General features: G+C 35.7%; 1 long non-coding RNA gene and 1 other non-coding gene across 2 annotated transcripts in view; one reads left to right on the forward strand and one right to left on the reverse strand.

The window, feature by feature from the left end:
* Positions 1-24503, forward strand: part of LOC139030261 (uncharacterized) — a 106601-nt gene that overhangs the window by 31534 nt on the left and 50564 nt on the right. The window lies entirely within an intron of this gene.
* On the reverse strand, positions 15391-15462 carry TRNAC-ACA (transfer RNA cysteine (anticodon ACA)). Its single transcript has one exon. It is a non-coding gene; the product is annotated as a tRNA-Cys (tRNA).

Raw genomic sequence — 24503 nt, forward strand, 5'->3', positions numbered from 1 at the left:
AAATACATGCATTAATTCCATTTTTTCTCAAATTTAAAGTAATATTCAATTTACATTAATGGAAAATTTTTAGAAAAACTTTGAAAGTACTTCTTTAATCCTAATTTCATATAATTACCATTATAAAGAAAAAGTTTGCCGGTTTAACTTGATAGGTGAAATATAATAATTTTTGAACCATCATCAAAATGAGTAACACACACCTATTAGAAAATTTAAAAAATTTTATTACCAATTGTTAATGAGAGCATGTAGCAAATTTAAATATTATATATTTCTAATAGGAATTCAAAATTACATAACCTTTTGCAATTAAATATAAACTATCTTATTATTTAATAATCCTAATCTGAGGTATTTACCCAAAAGATATAAAATATATGTCTTCAAAAAGACTTTTATGTGAATGTTTATATTATAATCATTAAATATAGAATACAACCTAGTGTCCATCAACTGGTGAATGGATACGCAAACTGTGATACATCAGTACAACAGAATAAGAAAAAAATAATGATTTCATGTAACAACATGAAGTATCTCAAAAGCATAATGCTAAATAAGTCAGCCCAAAGGGGCTATAACCTGAAGGTTACCATTTACATGCTCTTGTGAAAAAGGTGAAACCAAAAGCTCAGAAATCATATTAGTAGTCCCGGGGAATAGGATTAGAGGGAAGGGAATTAACAACACAGCTGAGCGTAGGAAATTTTACATGCATGTATTTGTGCATGTGTGTATACATTAAACACATATTACATATATTTATATGTGTGTGTATGTAATGAATATGTGTGTGTGTAACAAAAATACAGCCAAATAGAATATATTTCACTGTATTTAAATTATACCTCAAAAATTCTGACTTAGATAAGGAAAAATGCAATTATAAATTCTTACAGAATAATATACTATATATACTATTTCGCTTTGAAAAAATACTGACTTTGAGCTTAAGGTAATCTGTTTACATATTCCCCTTAAAAAGGTTTTCAAAAGAGACGATTTTGACTAGAAAGAAGTTTTATTTTCCTGCAAAGTCCCCACCACTACCTGTTTCTCACAATGTTCCTGAGATTTGACTTTCAGTAGAAATAAGGCAGACTGTATTTGAAAAGTTTAGTTCAGTCATGTTTCATGAAATCTTATATTTCTTTATTTAACTTGCCCAGGGCTGGTTTCTCTTCTTCATCAGTGTTAATAGTAATTTAAAAATATGATGTATATAAATGATTAACTGAGTGCATAAGAGGTCTCGTCAGCATTATTAACTTTTGTTCTTATTACTAATATATTTTAGTAATTAATTGCACAATTGATTATTTTAACATTGTAACATTTATAAAGAATATAAGCTTTATGAGAGGATGCACTGTGGTTTATTCATGACTGCTATATTCAGAGTCTAGTATTGTTCTGTGCAAAAATTATATTAATAAATACTTCTTGAATAAATAGCTATGGATAAATAAGGTCATAAACAAAGGACCATAAAATAATAATAGTATTTAACTAAATGTAAATGGGATAATAGAAAAGAGACTAAGCCTTATTAAACTCTTATTTTGTACTTGAGCCTCATAGGGGGAAAAAAGAAAAAAAAAAACAAAAACTAGAAAGGGATATAGAGGGAAACTGTTAAATGGAATTATGTACTATAAAATATTTTAAAAATTGCTTTGTAACAACCCACATTATCATTGGCCATAAGACATCTATAGTTTACCTAAATGAAAGATGTTGTGTTCATTTCAAGGATTAATCTTTGAACCAGTACATTCAAGTTGTCCTTTTATTAGCCCTAAAAGCCTCTGGGACATCAAGCTTCATTTTTTCAAATGAGAATCTCTTCCCTTATCTCCTTTTTCTGAGACAGTGTCCCTTTTTGATGTGGGGAAGGCTGTGCCCCACACAGACCTGCAGAAGATAAGAGTAGTTCTGTTGGCTTGATTTTCTCTGCTTCCCCATGACCCCTTTGTCTATCTTGTGTCTACCAGACACTCCTTGTCTGATTAGCATCTGTGGCAGAGATCTGAAACTGCCCCTCAGCTTGGCTAGCCATTAGTTCCCAACTGTCTTGGCCTCACCCTGCCTCCTGTGATGCTAAGTCCCTATCACTTCTATCCCCCATTGCTCCCAGGGGTCACCTACCTTACTCACTGCAGGGAGCCCCATACTACATTCCCTAGCTCACAACACCACGTCCACCCGCTCAAGAGGGGGACAAACCTGGGGTCCACTTTGACCCTGGTGTGTCAGGAGGGTTGATCTATACCTACACTGTGGGCATGCACTGAGGAAGCCAGAGAGCAGCTGTTTTTCTAGAATTTTAATTGATGAGAGTGTGTATGAGAGCTATGTATTTTACTTCTCACTTGTCTAATCCCTTGAGCTAAAGCCCAAAGAGGAGAAAAAAGTGGGCCAGATTGGCCCAATTTACAGTCCTCCCTCTCTCTCTTTTTCTTCTCTAATAATTTCCTCAACTCCCAGGCTCTCTAGAGTTTTCCTTTTGTTGTTGTCAAATTTATTATTATTATTTATCTCAATGCCATGCATCTGTTACTTAGTCTGCTCATAAGGAATAGAAATATGGTTCCAGTATCACAGGAAGGTTATTTTCTCTAGACAGTAGGAGGCTCCTAGGAGATGTTTACAGGCCTTAGCTCCTGGAACTTTAGTGGAAGTTTTTGGGTGAGGAAAAAGTTCATGAAGCAATTTCAAATATCTTCCTTCAAGATAACAATCTAGCTGAGGTTATAGGTTCCCTGCAAAATTCTATTCAGTCTGTTGGAAACTGAATGTTGTCTCTTTACTTTCCTTTATAATCTTTCTGTAGTGAACCATATTTTAACTCCAAGTAACTACATTTCTTACAATGAGTAGGGTAAAGGTTACATACTCTGAAGGAGATGGGGAGGAGATGTGGAAGGACATTTTTTTTTTTAAAGTTCACAATTTTGTGTTAACTACATCTGACACATTTTCTCATAGTGTTCATCATGTGCTATGTCATAGTATTTATTTATATATTTAGTTTTTGACTTTCTGTCTCCTCTGAAATGCAGACACCATGAAATATATGTTTAACTTGTTCATCACCCCATCCCCTATGCCTGCAATTGTGCCTGGCAAAGAACAGGTTACACAATTAAATTTTTAGAATCAATAAGTGAAAGGAGTATAGTAAATAGTTTTTGCAGCTTTTAACACAAATGATAAAAAAATTGAAATGTTTCATAATAGAAGAGAAAATCTAAGAGACTGATAGCAGTTCTGAAATCTCAACATTGATTCCATTTGTGTTTATTTCTTAGTCCAGTGACTGTGTTAAATCCATGGTTCAATTTACTTCATTTATTCCTTCTATTTTTACATTCTCATGCTGAAATTTCCTCTGTACTATGCCTTATGAACACTCATATTTTCAACTGGGACATAGCTTCTACATTTTACATTCTATATCCCTTTTATCTTCTCACAAAATATTCTTTTCAGTTTATATTTCCTACATCTGTACTGATTTGATTTATGCATTACATCTAGAATAGAAATCTGGTCTAGGCTTGACTCCAACATTAGACCACATCATGTGTCATTGGCCTTCTATTAATGGCTATATTGGGGTCAAGTATCAAATCATGGTCCAACTAGTAGGGATGTGCAATACAAAATATGATAAATATACAAATATATATCTTCCTGTAGTGCTAAATGGAAGGAGAACACCCTAAGAATTATCATAAAAATTGTTGGCTTTTCAAAATGAAAAAGTCTACTGAATGAGAGAAAATATTTGCAAATAATGTGACCAATGAGGCATTAATATATGAAATACATAAGCAGCTAAAAACAAATAAGCCACAAATAACTCAACTAAAAAATGGGTAGACCAGAATATACATTTTTCTAAAGAGGGTATGCAGATGGCTAACAGATACATGAAAAGTTTCTCAAGATCACTAACTGTCAGAGGAATGCAGGGGCTTCCATGGTGGCACCTGGTTAAGAATCCAGCTTGCAATGCAGGGGACATGGGTTTGATCCATGATCAGAGAACTGAGACTCCAGATGCTGCAGGGTAACTAAGCCTCTGTGATGCATCTACTGACCTTTGCACTCTGGAGCCTGCACACCACAACTGGAGAGTAGCCCTCACACTGTGGCAAAGAGCTGATGCAGCTAAATACATATAAATAAATAAACATCAGAGAAATGCAAATCAAAACCACAATATGATATCACTTGACACTTTTCAGAATGAGTATCATCAGAAAAAACACCATTAACAAATGTTAGCAAGGATATTGAGAAAAGGAAACCCTAGTATGGTGTTGTTGGGAATGTAAATTGGTGCAGCCTTTGTGGAAGAGTATGAAGATTTCTCATAAAGCTAAAAATAAAACTAGCATATATGACCTAGCAAATCTACACTGGGTATTTAACCAAAATAAAAAGATACATAGACCCCAGTGTTCATAGTATTATTTACAGTCGCCAAGATATGGAAGCAACCCAAGTGTCCATCAACAAATGAATGAATAAAGACATGTTATATATATATATGTATATATCACATATATATGTATATATAGATACACACACACATATATACACACAATGGAATACTACTCAGCCATAGAAAGAATGGAATTTCGCCATTTGCAGCCACATGGATGAACTTAAAGGGTTTTATGCTAAGTGAAATAAGTCAGATAGACAAACACAAATATTGTATGATACCACTGAGTTGTCCATGCAGTGTATATTCTATCATACTCTGTAAACCTGAAAGAATAATGAAGGAAATTCAAATACAGGTCAGAAGGGAGATTTGAAGTACTTTTTTTTATTATTGTTGTTGATGTTTTATTGTTGTTTTTGCTTTTTGTTTACTGCTCATTGTAATACAGGGAACATTCTTTAAACATGATGAAATTGAGACCATATGCAAAGAACCTAGGGACTAAAGTAAATGTCTTAATCCTCATTTTTCTTTCAAAATAGAAATATTAACAAGATAAATTAGTGTTATGAAATATTATAGTTCTGATATTTTATGAAGACTTCAGTGCTATTTTTGAAGTATCAACTATCAAGTTCATTTCAAACTAAGTATTTGATATGCTGCTTTTCAAATCTTTATATTTTTAATCTAATTGGTTTATCCTATAATGCATCTTTGATTTCAAGAAATAGTATTGCAGCACTTTGAGAAGGACGAGAGGTCCTCATGTAAATTTAAGAAAGATATTTTGAAATTGTGAGTGTACTCTGAACTTGACCCTATATTTGCCTACATATTGGCAATGTGCAAGAATATTGCACATTTAGTTGGAGCTAAACTAAAATATTGTTATGCAGGAGCATTTTGAACCTTATGTATCACACATTTAGAAGGAAAAATGTGGTCTTTTTTTTCATTTATATAATAATAAACATGTATTTCAACTTAACAAAATTTTGGGTAGTGAATGTTTATAACTAGAGTTCACCAAAATTTAATATTTTGTCTTGTGTAGGTAAGACATACAATTTGAGCTCCAAGACTGTGAAAGTGTTTTTTTCTTACCAAGTTTGTGGAGATAAAAGCCCTTATGCACAGTATTTATTTAATTTAAGATATTGATAATTATCAAAGGTAATATACACTACTGTAAACAGTATTGAATTAAGTTTATGTTTTCAATTTGTTTGCACTTAAAATTCTTATGCGTTTTCATGCATGGACCCCAAAAAACATGTGTAGAACCTAAAAATAATTCTAAACAAAATATAATGTTTCCTAAATTAAATCAGTATTTTGTGGAAATATAATGCAAAGCATATTCTTTGTATATTTTTCAAGTTGTTTTCATAAACTTAAAACATATAAACACAATTGTACCTAACACAGGCCTTTTATACATGCAAACTTAAAGTATAAGTCATAAGTTTGAATTATCTTCAGGGATTTTTAATTATTTTACCAATACAATTTGCATACAATTACTTTTTATGTATGCCACTTAAAATATATTTTGATGTTGTCCAAATACTATTCTGGCATAAGAATTAAATAATTGACTTTTGTAGGGATCAAACAGTTTTTTAATGGACTTTATTGTACAGGATGTTTTAGGGTCACAGCAAAATTGAGTGGAATATACAGAGATTTCTCATGTCTTCCCAAGCACTTTAAGTATGAATTCTGCAACAATTCTGGTAGTTAAAAACTTTTTTTTAAACCTTTATACTTTTCATGATAATGGACTAATAAAAATCAGTGTCTTCTTAAAATTAACTGTTTGAAAATGTGCACTTAAGTGAACTAAATTTAGTTTTAGCTCCCTGTAATGTCTGGAAAAGAGTTGTCCAGGTGAGATATGCTACATTAAGAATAAGGACATTAGCATACAAGTTGTATGCATTTGGGTATGATACAATAAAGAGCAGATGTCTAAGCAATGGAAATTCCCAAACTGGAAGCATTGTTGTGATTTTCCTTTTAAAGTCATTATTTTAATTCAGTTCTTGATGATCTGCTGTAATATATGCACTTGACATATGGTCATTTTAAATGCAAATATTCTGTATCAAAGAGGCAACAGTCCCATGCCTATTTTGGATATCATCCAGAAGCTTCTAATGTGACTTGACAATAGGTAAACTTACTATGTTTGAGCATACATTTTCCTTGAATATCCATATATAAGTATGTGTTTGGAAAAAATAAGTTTAAAAAAGGAGAATTCTTATTTTCCTTCCTTCTAAAGGAGAGGGAGAAGGGAGAAAAACAGAGATCTGGCCATCTAAGAATAATGAACAAATAATACAGCAACACTTCTAATGGCACACATTGATTCTTTAAATTAATGTCATTAATCAAGGAATTGATAATAGGGCTTCTCAGACCAAAAACATAAAGAAAAATAGAAAAATGAGTATATAAACCAGTTCCAATTTTAATTTGGTTAGGTATGCTAATAATAAAGTCATCCCTTAGAAAACAAAGAGGAAACAAGATTTTCATGTTAAATTGTATTTGCAATCTGGTTATCTGATTTATCTTCAATAAAAGTACTTTGAAGTAATTTAAGTCACTGAATTTAATTCATTTTGCAGTTATATATTGTGTAAGAGTAAAATGCAATACCAATGTTGTACAGTCAAATGTTGAAACTGTTTCTAAAGATTTCTTTCAATCATTTCATCAATTTCCTTGAAAGGAAAGTATAATAAGTACTTAAACACTAAGATAAAGCTTTCAAACAAAATATATTTCCATTTTTGTTCTTTTTAAAATGCTCAATTTAAATTTATGGCTGAGATAGGTGGGTTAATAGTTTCTGTTTGATTTTAACACAAAATAAAATTTACACTTGATCTACTGAACAGAACATTTAAATACTACCATTATGTTAGTGGGCTTCCCTAGTGGCGCAGCTGGTAAAGAATCTACCTGCAATGTGGGAGAACTGGGTTCAAACCCTGGGTCTGGAGGATCCCCTGTAGAAGGGAAAAGCTACCCACTCCAGTATCCTGGCCTGGAGAATTCCAGACTGAGTGACTTTCAATAATTATGTTAATAACTGAGGAAGCTTAATCTTAAAGGTACCCCTATGAACTTTTTTTAAAAATTTTTAACATTTATTTTTATTCATTTGGCTGCATAGTCTTAGTTGTGGCATGTGGGATCTAGTTCCCTGACTAGGGATTGAACCCAGCCCCCCTGTATCAGGAATGCAGAGTCTTAGCCACTGGACCACCAGGGAATTCCCTTAAAGGTACCTCTAAAGAGTTAATGTCTTATGATATAGTGTACTGAAGAAAAGACAAATCATTTAGGACCTAAACATGAGCTTACTGAGTTTTACTAGAATGATAAATGCTTATTTTAGACTTCCAGTTTTTTCTCTAACATATAAGAATCCTGAAAGTAAGAAAAGAAATAACTGGAGTGATAATGGCTGAGTATTTTCTAAAATAAGTAACACACAAGACTATAAATTAAGGAAGCTGAGAGAGCTCCAAGCATGTCCTTTTCATACTTTAGAAAACAAGGACAAAGAGACAATCTTGAAAGTATAGTTGACTTACAGCATTATAATGGTTTCAAGTATACAACATAGTGACTCAATATTTTTATAGATTATGCACAGTCTTTAATCCATTTTGAGTATGTTTTTGTATATGACATAAAGAAATGGTCTGTCTTCATTTCTTTCATGTGACTGTCCAGTTTTCCCAACACTATTCATTGAAAAACTCTTCATCACTGGATATTCTTACCTCCGTTGTCACAGACTAATTGGCCATATAAGTATGGATTTATTTTGGGACTCTTTATTCTGTTTCATTGATCTATTTCTTTGTTTTTGTGCCAGTACCATACTATCTTGATGACTGTAGCTTTATATTATAGTTTGAAATGAGAGAGCTTGATACATTTAGCTTTGGTCATCTTTCTTAAGATAGTTTTAGATATTCAGATTATTTTATAAAATTAACCAATCTAATTAAAGTCACAAAATTCTAAAATTTGCACAAGGAAAAAGAAAATTAGTAGGCCTTTACCTTTTAAAGATATTGAATCAATAATTAATAATTTTCCAAAACATAAAGCAGTAGTTCTAGATGATTTCACTAATGAATTATACTTAGCATTTAAGGAAAAATGAAACCAATTCTCCACAATGTTCTGAAAAAGACCGAGGCAGAGGGAATATTTCCTTCAGTGAGCTGAGTGTAGTTCCGAAAAAGATTAGCCCCTGAAATTTATGAATGTGACCTTATTTGGAAGAAGTGTCTTTGAAGATGTAATTATTTTTAAAGATCTAGAGATTATATCATCCTGAATTAGGGTGGACTCTAAGTCAGATAGCAGTGTTCTTAGAAGAGAAGAGAGGGAAAGAACTAAAACAAAGAAGACATGAAAATGGATGCATAATCATGTACCTCCAAACCAAGATATCAACAGACTTAGGGTTCAAGGATAAGTAACCCAGTATTGTAAATAAAGAACAAAGTTGTAGTACTTACACTACCCAGTTTCAAAACTTACTGTGAAGATACAGTAGTCCAGATAGAATAGAAACTGAATAAGCAGGTCAATCGAATACAATTGAAAGCCCAGAAGTACAGCTACATAAATATAGTCAACTGATCTTTGACCAAAAAAAAAAAAAGGCAGCAATACACTGGAGAAAGAACATTCTCTTCAACAAATTATACTGGACCAAATAGACATCTGTAAGCAAAAAAATCACCTAGATTAAGACCTTATACCTTTTCCCACAGTGGATTATAGACTTAAGTAAAAGACACAAAACTATAAAACATCCAGAAGGAAATATAGAAGAAAATCTACATGACATTGGCCTTTGGTGATGGGTTTTAGATTCAACATCAAAAGCACAATCCAGGGAAGGAAAAAAAAAAAAAGACCAATTGATAAGTTGAATTCTATTATAATTAAAACTGCTGCTCTACAAAAGGTAAGCAACTAACTGGGAGAACATATGTGATAAACACATAAAGGATAAAGTACTTGTGTTCAAAATATATAAAGAATTCTTAAAACCCCTATATAAGAAAGCAAACAACCCTGTTAAAAACTGAAGATAATATCTGAGCATATACTTCACCAAAGAAGATGCATTGATAGCAATTAAGCACATGAAAAGATGCTTCATCTCATTTGTATTCCCGACATCTCAAAATTATGTGATGCTGCTACAGACATATTAGAATGGTTAAAATGTAAAAAAGAGAAAAAAAAAGTATACTATCAAGTGAAACAAGAACTCTCATTTATTGCTGGTATAAATGCAAAACAGGGCATATATTTTGGAAACCAATTTGTTTTTTACAAAGGTAAATTTTGTACTTTTCATCTGAAAGTTCTTGATTTATGTACTGCTGAAGCCTAGCTTGAAGGATTTTGAGCATAATCTTGCTAGCATGTGAAATAAGCCCAACTGTACAAGAGTTTGAACATTCTTTGGCCTGGTCTTTGGAAGGAAAGCTATGAAAACCCTAGACAGAATATTAATAAGCAGAGAAATCACTTTGCTGACAAAGGTCTATATAGTCAAAGCTATGAGTTTTTCCAGTAATCAAGTATGGATATGGGAGTTGAACCATAAAAAAAGCTGAGGATGGAAGAATTGATGTTTTTGAATTGTGGTGCTGGAGAGGACTGCAGGATGATCAAACCAACCAATCCTAAAGGTCAACCCTGAGTTTTCATTGCAAGGTCTGTTGTTAAAGTTCCAATGCCTTGGCCACAAGATGTGGAGTCAGCTCTTTGAAAAAGACCCTTATTTTGGGAAAGATTGAATGAAAAAGGAGAAAGGGGTGGCAGAGTACGAAATGGTTAGATAGCATCACCAACTCAGTGAACCTGAATTTGAGCAAACTCTGGGAGATGGTGGAGGACAGGGGACCCTGGTGTGCTGCCATCCATGGGCTCGCAAAGAGCTGGACATGACTTAGCGACTCAGCAACCACAAAATGTTGTATTATCATGCAGTCCAAGGATCACGCTCCTAGGAGTTTACCTAAAGGATGTGGAGACACATTCACACAAAAATCTGCACCCATGTGTTCATAGAAGTTTTATTCATAATTGCCAAAGCTGAAAGCAAGCTGGATACCCTTGAATAGATGAATGGTATAAACAAACTGCATTACTCTCATACAATGGAATAGTCTTTGGTGATAAGAAATAAGCTATTGAATCAAACAAAAAAATACTTGGATAAATTTAAAAAGAATGTTGCTAAGTAAACTCATTCTGAAAATACCACATACTGTATGAATCCAATCATATGACATTTTAGAAAAGCCAAAACTGTAATGACAGTAAAAAGATCAGCGGTGGCTTGAAGTTTGGTGGAAAGTAAAGCACAGGGGAGTTTTAGGGGAGTGAATTATTCTCTTTGACACAGTAATTGTGAATATATGACAGTATGCATTTGTCAAAACTTATAGACATTCACATCACAAAGAGTGAGCCTTAATGAATGCAAATTAAAAATAATTTAGAAGCTCAGGAAGAAATGTATGATATGACAGAATTGTGTTTTTTAATTTTTTTTGGTGAAAGCAAAACTCTACTAAAAAAGTTTTAAATGTCCATCTGTCTAGACAACTATATTATATCCTTGGTTATTAAAGCCTTGTATTTTCTTATATAGAATACAGAACTAAATCCCACATTTTAGAAACTATTAGAATTTAAGAGGATAGATTTAATATATTTTAAAACCATTGTTTAAACTCTTACAGAAATCTGTGCCATCACTTTTCATTAAGCATTGAAATGTGAAGCAAAAAATACTAGTATTAAAAAATAAGAATTCACTGTTTCACTATGCACCACTGTTGGACTTTAGGATATAAATTGTTAATTGGTTCCCATGTTTAGGGTCTTTCTCTGCTTCTATACTTAAAGTAAAATCAGTTTGTGAATAGTGTTTTAGGCCGAAGTAAGAGATGTTGATTTTGCTTAGTTCTTTGCTATTTAAAACAGCATTGTGTTTTTTTTTCCCCTCCCCCCACCTTTATCTTCCCCCTATGTCCCCAAGCTACCTTCCCTTTCCTTCCTGTCTTCCTCTGGGAAATGATATGTTTGAAATGGGGTTATTTTCCAGGTATTCCACAAGGCTAGATTATCTCTCATCCAGCTTCTCACTGAAGCTATTTAAAGCTTTTGTCAATAACCCAACCTTTCAATTCTTAATAGTTAACTGGCAACTTTAAACACTGATTATGTTTTTAATCAGTGATTAAAAAGTGTTAAAGGTAGTTTAATCTCAGTATCCCTCTCTTATCTCTTATGTCTTATCTATCATCAACTGAATCACAGAAAATATTAAACCCTAAACCCTGGGGAGCAGTGGGGCAGTACAGAAACTTTTTAAGATAACTTTAATATATGGTGCAGTATAACTCCTTCTAAGCTGCAATCCTATATTGTTTTTGACATTTCCAATTAGAAGTCATAAAGGCAATATAAAAACTTAAGTACAACAAAATAAAATGAAACAGTAATAAAAGTTATGTCTCCTTTCAAATATTTGTTAATTGTTATAACTAATAAAAACATGAGTGAAACATCATACATCTTGCTTGATTTCCAGTGTGGCAGTGAATAAATAACTTCACTATATTTAAAAATACAATACAATATGCATTTTCCTCTTAAAATTTGATTTTCAGAAAGGAATAATGTGCCGTTTTTAAAAGTAATATAAGGAATATCATACTACCCAGAATTTGCATTAGGCTAAAATATCCTTGTTTTAGGAGGTACTAAAATAAGTTCCTACTGTTCATGGGGTTCTCAAGGCAAGAATTCTGAAGTGGCTTGCCATTCCCTTGTCCTGTGGACCACATTCTGGCAGACCTCTCCACCATGGCCTGACCGTCTTGGGTGGCCCCCACGGCATGGCTTAGTTTCACTGAGTTAGACACGACTGTGGTCCTGTGATCAGATTGGCTCATTTCCTGTGATTATGGTTTTAGTGTATCTACCCTCTGATGCCCTCTCGCAACACCTACCATCTTACTTGGGTTTCTCTTACCTTGGACGAGGGGTATCTCTTCACGGCTGCTTCAGCAAAGCGCAGCCGCCACTTCCTACCTTGGACGAGGGGTATCTTCTCACAGCCGCCCCTCCTGACCTTGAACTTGGAGTAGCTCCTCTCGGCCCTCCTGCGCCCGCGCAGCAGCCCCTCCTTGGAGGTGGGTTTGCTCTTCTCGGCCGCCGCCCCTGACCTCCGACGTGGGGAAGCTCTTCTGCGCCGCTCCTGCGCTGTCGCAGCCTGGCGCTCTCGGTCGCCACCCCTGACCTTGGGGTGAGGGCGAGGGGTAGTTCCTCATGGCCATGCTTCTGCGCGGTCCGTTGCAAATTTGGCCTTGGAGTACGGAATGAAGTAGGGCAAAGGCTAATAGAGTTTTGCCAAGAGAACGCACTGGTCATAGCAAACACCCTCTTCCAACAACACAAGAGAAGACTCTACACATGGACATAACCAGATAGTCGACACCAAAATAGATTGATTATATTCTTTGCAGCCAAAGATGGAGAAGCTCTATAGTCAGCAAAAACAAGACCAGGAGCTGAGTGTGGCTCAGATCATGAACCCCTTATTGCCAAATTCAGACTTAAACAGAAGAAAGTAGGGAAAATCATGAAACCATTCAGGTATGACCTAAATCAAATCACTTATGATTATAGACAGAGTGCCTGATGAACTATGGACGGAGGTTCGTGACATTGTACAGGAGACAGGGATCAAGAACATCCCCATGGAAAAGAAATGCAAAAAGGCAAAATGGTTGTCTGAGGCGGCCTTACAAGTAGCTGTGAAAAGAAGAGAAGTGAAAAGTAAAGGAGAAAAGGAAAGATATACCCATTTGAATGCAGAGTTCCAAAGAATAGCCAGAAGAGATAAGAAAGACTTCCTCAGTGATCAATGAAAAGAAATAGAGGAAAACAACAGAATGGGAAAGACTAGAGATCTTTTCCAGAAAATTAGAGATACCAAGGGAACATTTCAGGCAAAGATGGGTTCGATAAAGGACAGGAATGGTATGGATCTAACAGAAGCAGAATATATTAAGAAGAGGTGGCAAGAATACACAGAAGGACTGTACAAAAAAGATCTTCACTACTCAGATAATCACAATGGTGTGATCACTCACCTAGAGCCAGACATCCTGGAATGTGAAGTCAGGTGGGCCTTGGAAAGCATCACTACAAACAAAGCTAGTGGATGTGATGGAATTCCAGTTGAGCTATTTCAAATCCAGAAAGATGATGCTGTGAAAGTGCTACACTCAATATGCCAACAAATTTGGAAAACTCGGCAGTGGCCACAGGACTGGAAAAGGTCAGTTTTCATTCCAATCCCTAAGAAAGGCAGTCCCAAAGAACGCTCAATCTACCACACAATTGCACTCATCTCACATGCTAGTAAAGTAATGCTCAAAATTCTCCAAGCCAGGCTTCGGCAATACGTCAATCGTGAACTTCCAGATGTTCAAGCTGGGTTTAGAAAAGGCAGAGGAACCAGCGATCAAATTGCCAACATCCACTGGATCATTGAAAAAGCAAGAGAGTTCCAGAAAAATATCTATTTCTGCTTTATTGACTATTCCAAAGCCTTAGACTGTGTGGATCACAATAAACTGTGGAAAATTCTAAAAGAGATGGGAATACCAGACCACCTGACCTGCCTCTTGAGAAACCTGTATGCAGATCAGGAAAGAACATTTAGAACTGGACATGGGACAACAGACTGGTTCCAAATAGGAAAAGGAGTACATTAAGGCTGTATATTGTCACCCTGCATGTTTAACTTATATGCAGAATACATCATGAGAAACTGGGCTGGAAGAAGTACAAGCTGGAATCAAGATTGCCAGGAGAAATATCAATAACCTCAGATGTGCAGATGACACCACCCCTATGGCAGAAAGTGAAGATGAACTAAAAATCCTCTTGATGAAGGTGAAAGAGGAGAGTGAAAAAGTTGGCTTAAAGCTCAACATTCAGAAAACTAAGATCATGGCATCTGGTCCCATTCTTCATGGGAAATAAATGGGGAAACAGTGGAAACAGTGTCATACTTTATTTTTGGGGGCTCCAAAATCTCTGCAGATGGTGATTGCGGCCATGAAATTAAAAGACGCTCACTCCTTGGAAGGAAAGTTATGACCAAACTAGATAGCATATTAAAAAGCAGAGACATTATTTTGCCAACAAAGGTCCGTCTTGTCAAGGCTAGTGGTCATGTATGGATGTGAGAGTTGGACTGTGAAGAAAGCTGAGCACTGAAAAATTGATGCTTTTGAACTGTGGTGTTGGAGAAGACTCTTGAGAGCCCCTTGGACTGCAAGGAGATCCAACCAGTCCATCCTAAAGGAGATCAGTCCTGGGTGCTCATTGGAAGGACTGATGCTGAAGCTGAAAACTCCAATCCTTTGGCCACCTCACGGGAAGAGTTGACTCATTGGAAAAAGACCCTGATACTGTGAGGGATTGGGGGCAGGAGGAGAAGGGGATGACAGAGGATGAGATGGCTGGATGGCATCACCGATCGATGGGCATGAGTTTGAGTAAACTCCGGGAGTTGGTGATGGACAGGGAGGCCTCATGTGCTGCGACTCATGGGGTTGCAAAGAGTCGGACACGAGTGAGCGACTGAACTGAACTGAACTGAAAGTAAGCCCAAGTATTCCTAGTTCTGGATGTTTGAAGTGAAGTGAAGAGTGGAGAGATGTCACTCAGTCGTGTCCTACTCTTTGCCACCTCATGGACTGTAGCCCACCAGGCTCCTCCGTCCATTGGATTTTCCAGGCAAGAATACTGGAGTGGGTTGCGATTTCCTTCTCCAGGGGATGTTCCCCACCCAGGGATCGAACCCGGGCCTCCTGCATTGTAGGCAGACACTTTACCATTCAAGCTACTAGGGAAGCCTTTAAAAATGTTAATTGGAGGAAGAGGTAAAATAGAAGGCAACGGAATTATCAAAAACATGGTGATTTTCCTGAGGCGCATGACTGCATATTTATTCTAGTGTAATATTGTAAAAAATATTTTTAAAAATAATCAATGTTGACATATATACATATATTGAAAGAATGAAAAAATAAAACACTGGTATTAGTGGGTGTGTATGGATTTGAAACATATTTTCAGTGACAGCATAATATATGAATGTCTACATTAAGATATATATGATGTATACATTAAGATATAATAATACATTCTAAAAATGTTGGATGGCATCAAAAATGTTTAAGTGATACTGAAAGCATTTTGTGTACAAATGATTTTAATAAAATATTTTATGAGATGTACAAAAAGTAGGGTTTCTAAATGCAAAGATGCTAATTAAATGTGTTTAAATAAGTTAACTTAAAATTATTCAGATTATTTTTATCATTTTTGCTCCTTTAAATGTTCATGTATATGATCAATATTTTTGAGACTTGTAAGAAGAGTGGGCCTCCATTTTTATTAGAAATTGCCTTAAATCATGGCATAGAATGGATGTGAGTGTTGTGTTTAGTCTGTTGGTAGAGCAAGTGTAATAATAATTATAATAAACAGAAGTTTTAATAAAGCTCAAGCTAGGGAGAAATTCAGGATAGATATTTAAAGTTTAATGCTCTCTTGCACTCCAATTTGACTGTATGTTTTCTGAAAGAAACCATCAAAGTATTGCCCTTACCAGTAGGATAGACCCAGTATTTGACTGAAGAAGATGAACTATCATTATTACTAGGTCAAGTGTTGTAACTCCTTTAAGATGTAAAGATCCAGGAAGAGATCAAATGTGAATAAAGAATAAAGGAATTCACAAGAGAGTTTTGTTTAATGTACCATTTTGTAACCTAAAGAGCTATAGTTGCCATTCATTTGTCAGTTATCTCAACATTATTTCAACTTTAGGATTTTAATTGTAAATGTTAGTTACATTCAGCTTCAGAGTGAAGAAGTGAAGGAAAATGATCCATTGTTCATTTCTCAGAATCAATGTGCCAAAAGAAATTCTGGGACATATCCACCATTTCAATGCTCATCATAGAGGCGAGATGCATAGTCAGAACTGCTTCCTAGCCATGACCCAATTGATTAAGGGTCAAGAAATCAGTTATGTGGCCCACACAAGAGTCATAAAGCCACATAGAGACATCTGTGCAAAGCTTCTAGGATGTAGAAGCAGTTCTTTGGATGAGGTTACTTCTTTTTTCACTAAGCACAGTGTTTAGAACACAAAATAATCATTGTAAAAAGAATAAATATATTCAAGTGTTAAAAATTCAAACAGTATCAAATAATATATAATTTAAATATACCTCTTATGCTTTCTTGTCTTTCTAAATCAGTGTTATTCATTCACTCACAGAGCAGAGAATGTAATTTGACTAATTATTTTTTTTTCATTTATCCCTAGGATGGGATAAATATATTACTAGTCATTGTGGATTAAAAGGTATGAGATTAATTTGTTACATAGCTGCATGTGTTAGGACACCAGTGATTAGTTCTTTCGGAGATTACAGAGAATCCTACTTTTAAAACAATGTAGTGCTTACACATTCATGCAACTTCTTCTTGGGTAGGCAGTTTCTTTTGAGGGATAACAGTCCATAAGAACCTAATGCATAGATAAGCATGCAAGCAAGCAGGATATACACATATAATTGAGTGTGTGAGTTTGTATACGTGTGTGGCTTATACCATTTAAAAATAAAAATATGCTATACTCCTAGCCACTCTAAATTTTTGACACTCAAAATCTACATTTGGGTTATTCCTTATCATATAACCTAAATGATTGATTTTTAAGTGACTATCATTTCATTGTAAAAATGTATCATTAATCACTTAACTTTCCCTAACTTGTAAGTAATTAATTTGGTTTTAGTCTTTTGACATTAAGAGCAGTGCTAAAATGGGTAGCTTTTCATACTTTTTTTGCACATGTGTATGTCTGTAGGAGAAATTACATTAAGCAGAAACTCTGTGCATAAAAAAAGCACCTTTCAAAAGTAATGTGTATTGTCACATTATTCCCCCCAAAAATTGATCCAACCTATACTCTGAACATCAGTGTCTCTGTTTAATTCATCCTGAGTATTTTATATGTCTTTGTGTTGATATATTAAATATGACATTATTCCTAGATATTTTATCATTTTTATGCATTAGAAAATGCAATTTTTCCCTTATATTTTATAACTGGCAGCTGTTTATATAGGGGAAGCTGTAAGAAAACTCTGCTTTGATAGCTTTACTTATTCCTCATACATTTAGGATACAGTTTTAATATATTATCTTGAATTAGTATTTTAATATATTTTCTTGTATCTTTCAGTGAGTTAAAGCCTTGTGTGCGTGCTCAGTCAGCTCAGCCATGTCCAACTCTTTGGAACCCTATAGATTGTAGCCCGCCAGGCTCCTCTGTCCAGGGGATTTCCCAGGCAAGAATACTGGAGTGGGTTGGCATGCTTTCCCCCAGGAGATCTTCCCAACCCACGGATTGAACACCATCTCCCGCATAGCCTGCCTTGCAGACAGATTCTTTACCCACTGAGCCACCTGGGAAGCCCCAGTTTATAGCATCAGAAATGATTAAATTTCTTCTTTTCAATTGTCATATGTTGACAACTTTCTTGTATCTAACTTTATTAACTAACCAGAAAAATTTCCCATAATATTAGTGTTATTATATGTTTTGTCATTTTAGTCCTGATTTCACGTGTTTTTTTTTGTTTTTTTTTGTTTTTTTTGGCTAGGCTTTTGCTTACAGCATATCATGACTAAAAGTTCTAATTATTTCTCAGTGATTTCAAATACTGATTAACTTTCTGTCTTTCATAGTCTCCATTTTAGGGGTAGATAAGATAGTAGAAATGTTTTTATTCTTCTTATTTTTTTAAGTTTCTGGTACTAAGAGTCCATGTCCTATACATAATAGAAATAACAAAGGGTGTTGGAGATTTAAGGTAGCTAGTAATACCTCCTTTCTTACAGTTTTTACTAATTGCTAATTAAGGAAAAGGAGCCAACTGTGGATGGATCAGGTCAGTTAATGGTAGTGAAAAAAGTGGAATGGGGAGTAGAGATGATAAGTTCAGTTCAGTCACTCAGTCATGTCCAAATCATTGTGACCCCATGGACTGCAGCTCGCTGGGCCTGCCTGTCCATCACTAACTCCCGGAGCTTGCTCAAACTCACCTCCATCAAGTCAGTGATGCCATCCAACCATCTCATCCTCTGCCATCCCCTTCTCCTCCTGCCTCAATCTTTCCAAGCATTGGGGTCTTTTCCAATGAGTCAGTTCTTTGCATCAGGTGGCCAAAGTATTGGAGTTTCAGCTTCAGCATCAGTCCTTTCAATGAATATTCAGGAGTGATTTCCTTTAGGATGGACTGGTTTGATCTCCTTGCAGTCCAAGAGACTCTCAAGAGTTTTCAACACCAAGAGGATAGGGAGATGCATTTCAAGGATATCTCACCTTGCATTTCAGGCAGCTATTTCCTATGGGCTGCTAAGGCACTGCTCACTGGGTAATCCAGCTAATGTTTGCTTGAGGAAGAGATACTGAGTAATGGTTAGGGAAGGGGTGGTCTTCCCCATTTGGTTCAATGGTAAAGAATATATCTGCCGGTGCTGGAGATGCGAGTTTGATCCCTAGGTCGGGAGGATGCCCTGGAATAGGAAATGTCAACCCACTCCAATATTCTTGCTTGGAGAATTCCATGGACAGAAGAGCCCTAAAGAGTCAGGCACTACTGACCATGCACGAAAATTATGAAGGTGAGGGTAGAGAGAAGTAAGTCACCAAAAGATGTTTTCTATCTTCTTTGAATACCCAAAACTAGGCAGAGGGGATGGAATAAAACCTCAACTTTTTCTACTATTTCAGAATGAACATATAATTATATGTGTGTGTGTATGTGTGTGTGTGTGTATATATATATATATATATATATATATATATATATATATATAATGTGTATATTTTGTGTATGTACATATATAGTATATATAATATATATGCATACTCAATCTGGAGTGGATTTTATGAATCCAGGAAACATATCACAAGCCAGTGAAATACTGAAAGACTTAAAGACTTGTAGTAACTGTAAGATATGTAGTGGGGTAGGAAACACATGCAGCTTCTCTGGTAAGTAGCATCATCACATGAAATAGTGCAGCAGGGGCATCACATGTGACTTCGATGAGGTTTTTGATTCGGTGAATAAAAAATGCTGTCACTAGATAGCTTTCAGCAATGAAATATTGTATTTTCTATGTTCTATATATCACTATTTTTGGAAAAAAAAGAACATCAGTATAAGTCAATGACATCTTTAGCTACAACATTGGTTTTTTTTGAAAACAGCACAGTTCTGATCGCTAGCAGAGGACATCAGGCGCCCTGAAAAGCAGCCCATTGTCTTCGAAGGGAGGTAGGACAAAATATAAATGATAAAAAGGGAGTCAAAAGAGCTACGGACGGAGACCGGTCCCCGGAAGGGAGTCTTAATAGAGGAAGTTTCCAATCACCAGGAAACCCTCTCTCTGGCGGGACTGGGGGAAGTTTTCCGCATTCTAACTGGGAGGAAAAATTAAACAAGGCCCACAGATTACGTGCCTAAAAGCAACTCCCAGCAGAAAAGTACCCCAGACGCCCGTATCCGCCAGCAACAAGCGGGGGTGGAACGGAGAGGAGCGGGCGGCATTGCTTAGGGTAAGGACCGGCCCGAAGACCCTGAGAGCAATCGGAGGGAGCTTTTTTAAACTGTGGGATAGCAAGGGACAAAGTTAACTGGCCCGAGCACACTGCCGGCGGTTCGCAAAACAAAGGGACTGAGAATCTCCAGAGAAGAGCTAGCCCATCCGCGCTGGAGGTAGGAGGCAGGGGGGAGGGGAAAAGGGCAAACTCAGCCCCTGAGAAGCCACCCCCTCCCACACTGCAAACAGGCCTCCGGGTTCCTATCTAAAGACTTCCTGAGACCCGACTGGCGACTGGCGGTGCGTGCTGGGGCCTCGGAGGGAAAAAGCGCGCCGTACCCGGGGAGAGTGCGCCCAAGCCTCTGGCTGCCTGAACCGCTCAGGCCGGGGAAGGCACAAAACGCAGGCGCAACCGAATCTGCGCTTTTGTGGAGTACCCGAAAACTGGAACCGCACTCAACACAGGGCCCGCTCCATATAGAGCAGCTGGGAGCCTGAGCAGTGTAGACAGCGAAAGCACTGACACCCGTGAGCGGGGCAGGCCCAGTGTGACGGGAACACGGTGAGTGCTATCCATAAAATCTATGATTATATTTCATAGATAGTCACATTTTAAATATTTCATGTATGCATCATGTATCCTCATTTCTGCAGCACAGTTGCAGGGAGGTTAAACATTCTGTTCTATAGTGTTATACTGTAGGCATCCATATATACCCATATTTTCTATGAGTAAATACCCATATATACCCATATATTCTATGGGTATATAACATCACATTGTCAGTTAGAAGTATTCTTCTGGGCTGTTGAATTCTAATAAACCAAGTTTCTCTATGGGTGCTCACTTAAATTGGTAAAAACAGTTGCTAATTGATCAAATTAGATTTCTTAACATAACTTTTAAAAATTGTGGTTAGTGACTAGTTTCAATTTCTTCTTCAGGTTTGTCTTGATGTGCACAAATTCTTAATTCATTTTTGGTTTGACCCATCCTGAATTGCTTTTTCTGGTTAATAGACAGGTAACCTCACTTAGAACTGACCTTAAATAAGAGATTTAGTATGTTTTTGGTTTCTTTACATTAAAAAGGGATATTTAGAAGAAAGTAATTACCTCAACTATTATCTCAGTATGTACATGTATGAAGAAACACATTTGATTGCTTAAATAAAATGAGTATTATATTCAGTAACAAGAGCACATTCTTCTATGTTTAAAATGATAAGATTAAAATATGATTATAATTAAAATATTTAGAGCTTCAGAACCAACTCCTATTCATATGAATAACCATATTTTATTTCTTGAATATATCATTTTAAGAATCATTTCACAGTATGTTATTTCCTACTCTAATAATGATTTTAATGTTATCAACAATAATATAAATGAAAGCTTTGCATTAGTCTGGTTTACCTTCACTCATTAGTAAAAAAATCAGCCACTCACTAGGAATTTATTTTTAGCATTAAAATTTTATTTCCTAGAATATAGTCATGTTTACATATTCCAGTAAATTGTTACCATTTACAGTTATGCTGTATCTTAAGAACATTATTTAATTTTAGATTAATGCCATAAAGAATGAACCAGAAAAAGAAACCTCAATATGTTATGCTGTCTATGATGTTTATTTACTGGATGGCTTGGGAATACTCATTTTTCTCTTTGTATAGATCCATTTTCATAAACCCTACTATGACATAATCCCTTCTAAAAGCTTGTAAATATCCTCAATCTCTTTACAGTATTATTGAAACAAATAAATATAGCCAGTTAATCAGTTTTATTTATCATTAGCTAAATGGCTCTTTCTAATTTGTCACACTGTCTTTTAGAAGCTTTTCCACCTTCAAAGCCTCAATTACCAGTGATCTATTGATGGTCTCCAAATCTGGACATTCAGTTCAGACCTTGCTGCCAAAGCCTAGGCCTGTTTTTCAGCAGTTCCCTGCTCAAAGATGAGACATTCTCATCTGAATATATTAGATTGGTTCTGCTATCATGGCATCCTCCTTATTTTCTTCATAGAATGTGCTCCAAGTTCCAGTTATCTTTGTATTTGTTTGTTAATCTGCTTATTATCTATGTTTTTTACTAACTTATGGTATCTCATCTTGACTATTTGACTTATAAATAAAAAGCCAGTTCCTGGTATTTAATATGTGATTAACAGTCATATACTTTTAAAATTATTGAATGGATACATCTCAGAAATTCCAAGCATATACACAAGTTTCAATATATAATTCTGCCTCCGAAACTCATAGTTTTCATTATCATTATTATTATCATCATCACACTATTTTGGTTTGTTTCATTATTTGACAACATTGCCATCTGCACAGTCACCCACAACCCATCCATCTCCTTTGTTCTTAAAATCTAGGTTATCATTAAATACTTAGCTTCAATCTTTTCCACACTTCATACTTTCTCAGTTTGTTCAATTAGGACAGATCGTTGCAACATCCTTTTAACTGTTTAGTTCATTGTCTTGTTTTTCTTTGTCTTTTGTTTGTTTTGCCAACAAGGTCTATTCCTCTACAGACTCTACTTAGCCTCCAAGTTATCTTTTACCAAAAGAGATTTGACCTCATCAAGTATTCAGTAACCTAGACAGCATATTAAAAAGCAGAGGCATTACTTTGCCAACAAAGGTCCTTCTAGTTAAAGCTATGGTTTTTCCAGTAGTCATGTATGGACATGAGAGTTGGACTATAAAGAAAGCTCAACACCAAAGAATTGATGCTTTTGAACTGTGGTGCTGGAGAAGACTCTTGAGAGTCCCTTGGTCTGCAAAGAGATCAAACCAGTCAATCCTAAAGGAAATCACTCCTGAATATTCATTGAAAGGACTGATGCTGAAACTTCAATACTTTGGCCACCTGATGTGAAAAAATGACTCATTGGAAAGTACCCTGATGCTGGGAAAGATTGAAGGCAGCTGGAGAAGGGGATGACAGAGGATGAGATGGTTGGATGGCATCACTGACTGAATGGACATGAGTTTGAGCAGGCTCTGCGAGTTGGTGAAGGACAAGGAAGCCTGGTGTGCTGCAGTCCATGGGATCACAAAGAGTTGGACATGAGTCAGCAACTGAACTGAACTGATTCTTGATTAAAAATCTCCACTGTTTCTTCATGAACCAACTGTTTACATAGAGATCTTAGCCTATGTCCTTTCACCATTCATCTGCACATGGCATTTTTCTCTAACCTGAAATATATATATATATATATATTTTTTAACTATGTCATGAAAACCATGAATTTCCTTTAGGATTCAACATAAACACCAGTTTTTCTCAAAATCTCTTTTGATGCATCAAGGGGAACAGTTGTTTGTATCTCTTTTTATATATCTACTGGTGATAATGATAGTAATTTCCCTATCATGAAACATGTGAGTGATTGATTATAGATTAATGATAAATAACTTAGTCTCTGCTATTTATGAAAATCTGTGTCCACTCAAAACTTGTAGGATGATGGTAATAGGAAGGGGACCTTTGGGAGATCATGACTGATTAAGTCATGAGGGCAGAGCCTTCATGAATGGGGTTAATATCCTTATAGAAGAGGAGGCCTAAGAGAAATCCCTCAACTCTTCCACTCTACGAGGACACAGCAAGAAGTTGGAGGTCTGCAAAGCTGGAAGAGGGCCTTCAACACTTAGTGAAAAGTTCCCTTAGGCTCTTACTATGAAATAGAGATACTATATACTATATACAAAGAGGCTTCTGGATTAAAAACTGACAGAGCTCGCATTTCTGGGTGTCTGTTCCTCGGTTTCTAATCAATAGCACATGCCATTGTCTGAAAATTTTCTTGAAACACTGTTGCTGTTTCAGACTCAGATAAAGAGATCCCAAAGTTTATGGGAGTTTATATTTTCTTTTTCCATCTCACAGTAAATCACTTTCAGTATAGAATGATGAATGCTGACTTTACTTAACTCTACAACTGTTGACTGATAAACCCTAATAACGATAAATTTGTTTTAGGATTGTCTGTAGGGTTCGACTTCACTGGGTCTTCCTCAGAAACAGCATCCTTCATTGACTCTCTACCGTCTCTCCTCTTGCTTCCTCACATTCTTCCTTAGTAAGTCACTTCTTTAATAGATTACTTCCTCAATAAGTCACTGATAGATGAATCTTTACTTCAGTGTCTGCCTTTGGGAAACTTTATCTAAGATAGCATCATTATTCTACTCTAGATCTTAAGAATCAAAACCAGAAATAAGAAGAGAAAC

The sequence above is a fragment of the Odocoileus virginianus genome, chromosome 21, assembly GCF_023699985.2.
Source record: "Odocoileus virginianus isolate 20LAN1187 ecotype Illinois chromosome 21, Ovbor_1.2, whole genome shotgun sequence".
NCBI classification, from domain to species: Eukaryota; Metazoa; Chordata; class Mammalia; order Artiodactyla; family Cervidae; genus Odocoileus; species Odocoileus virginianus.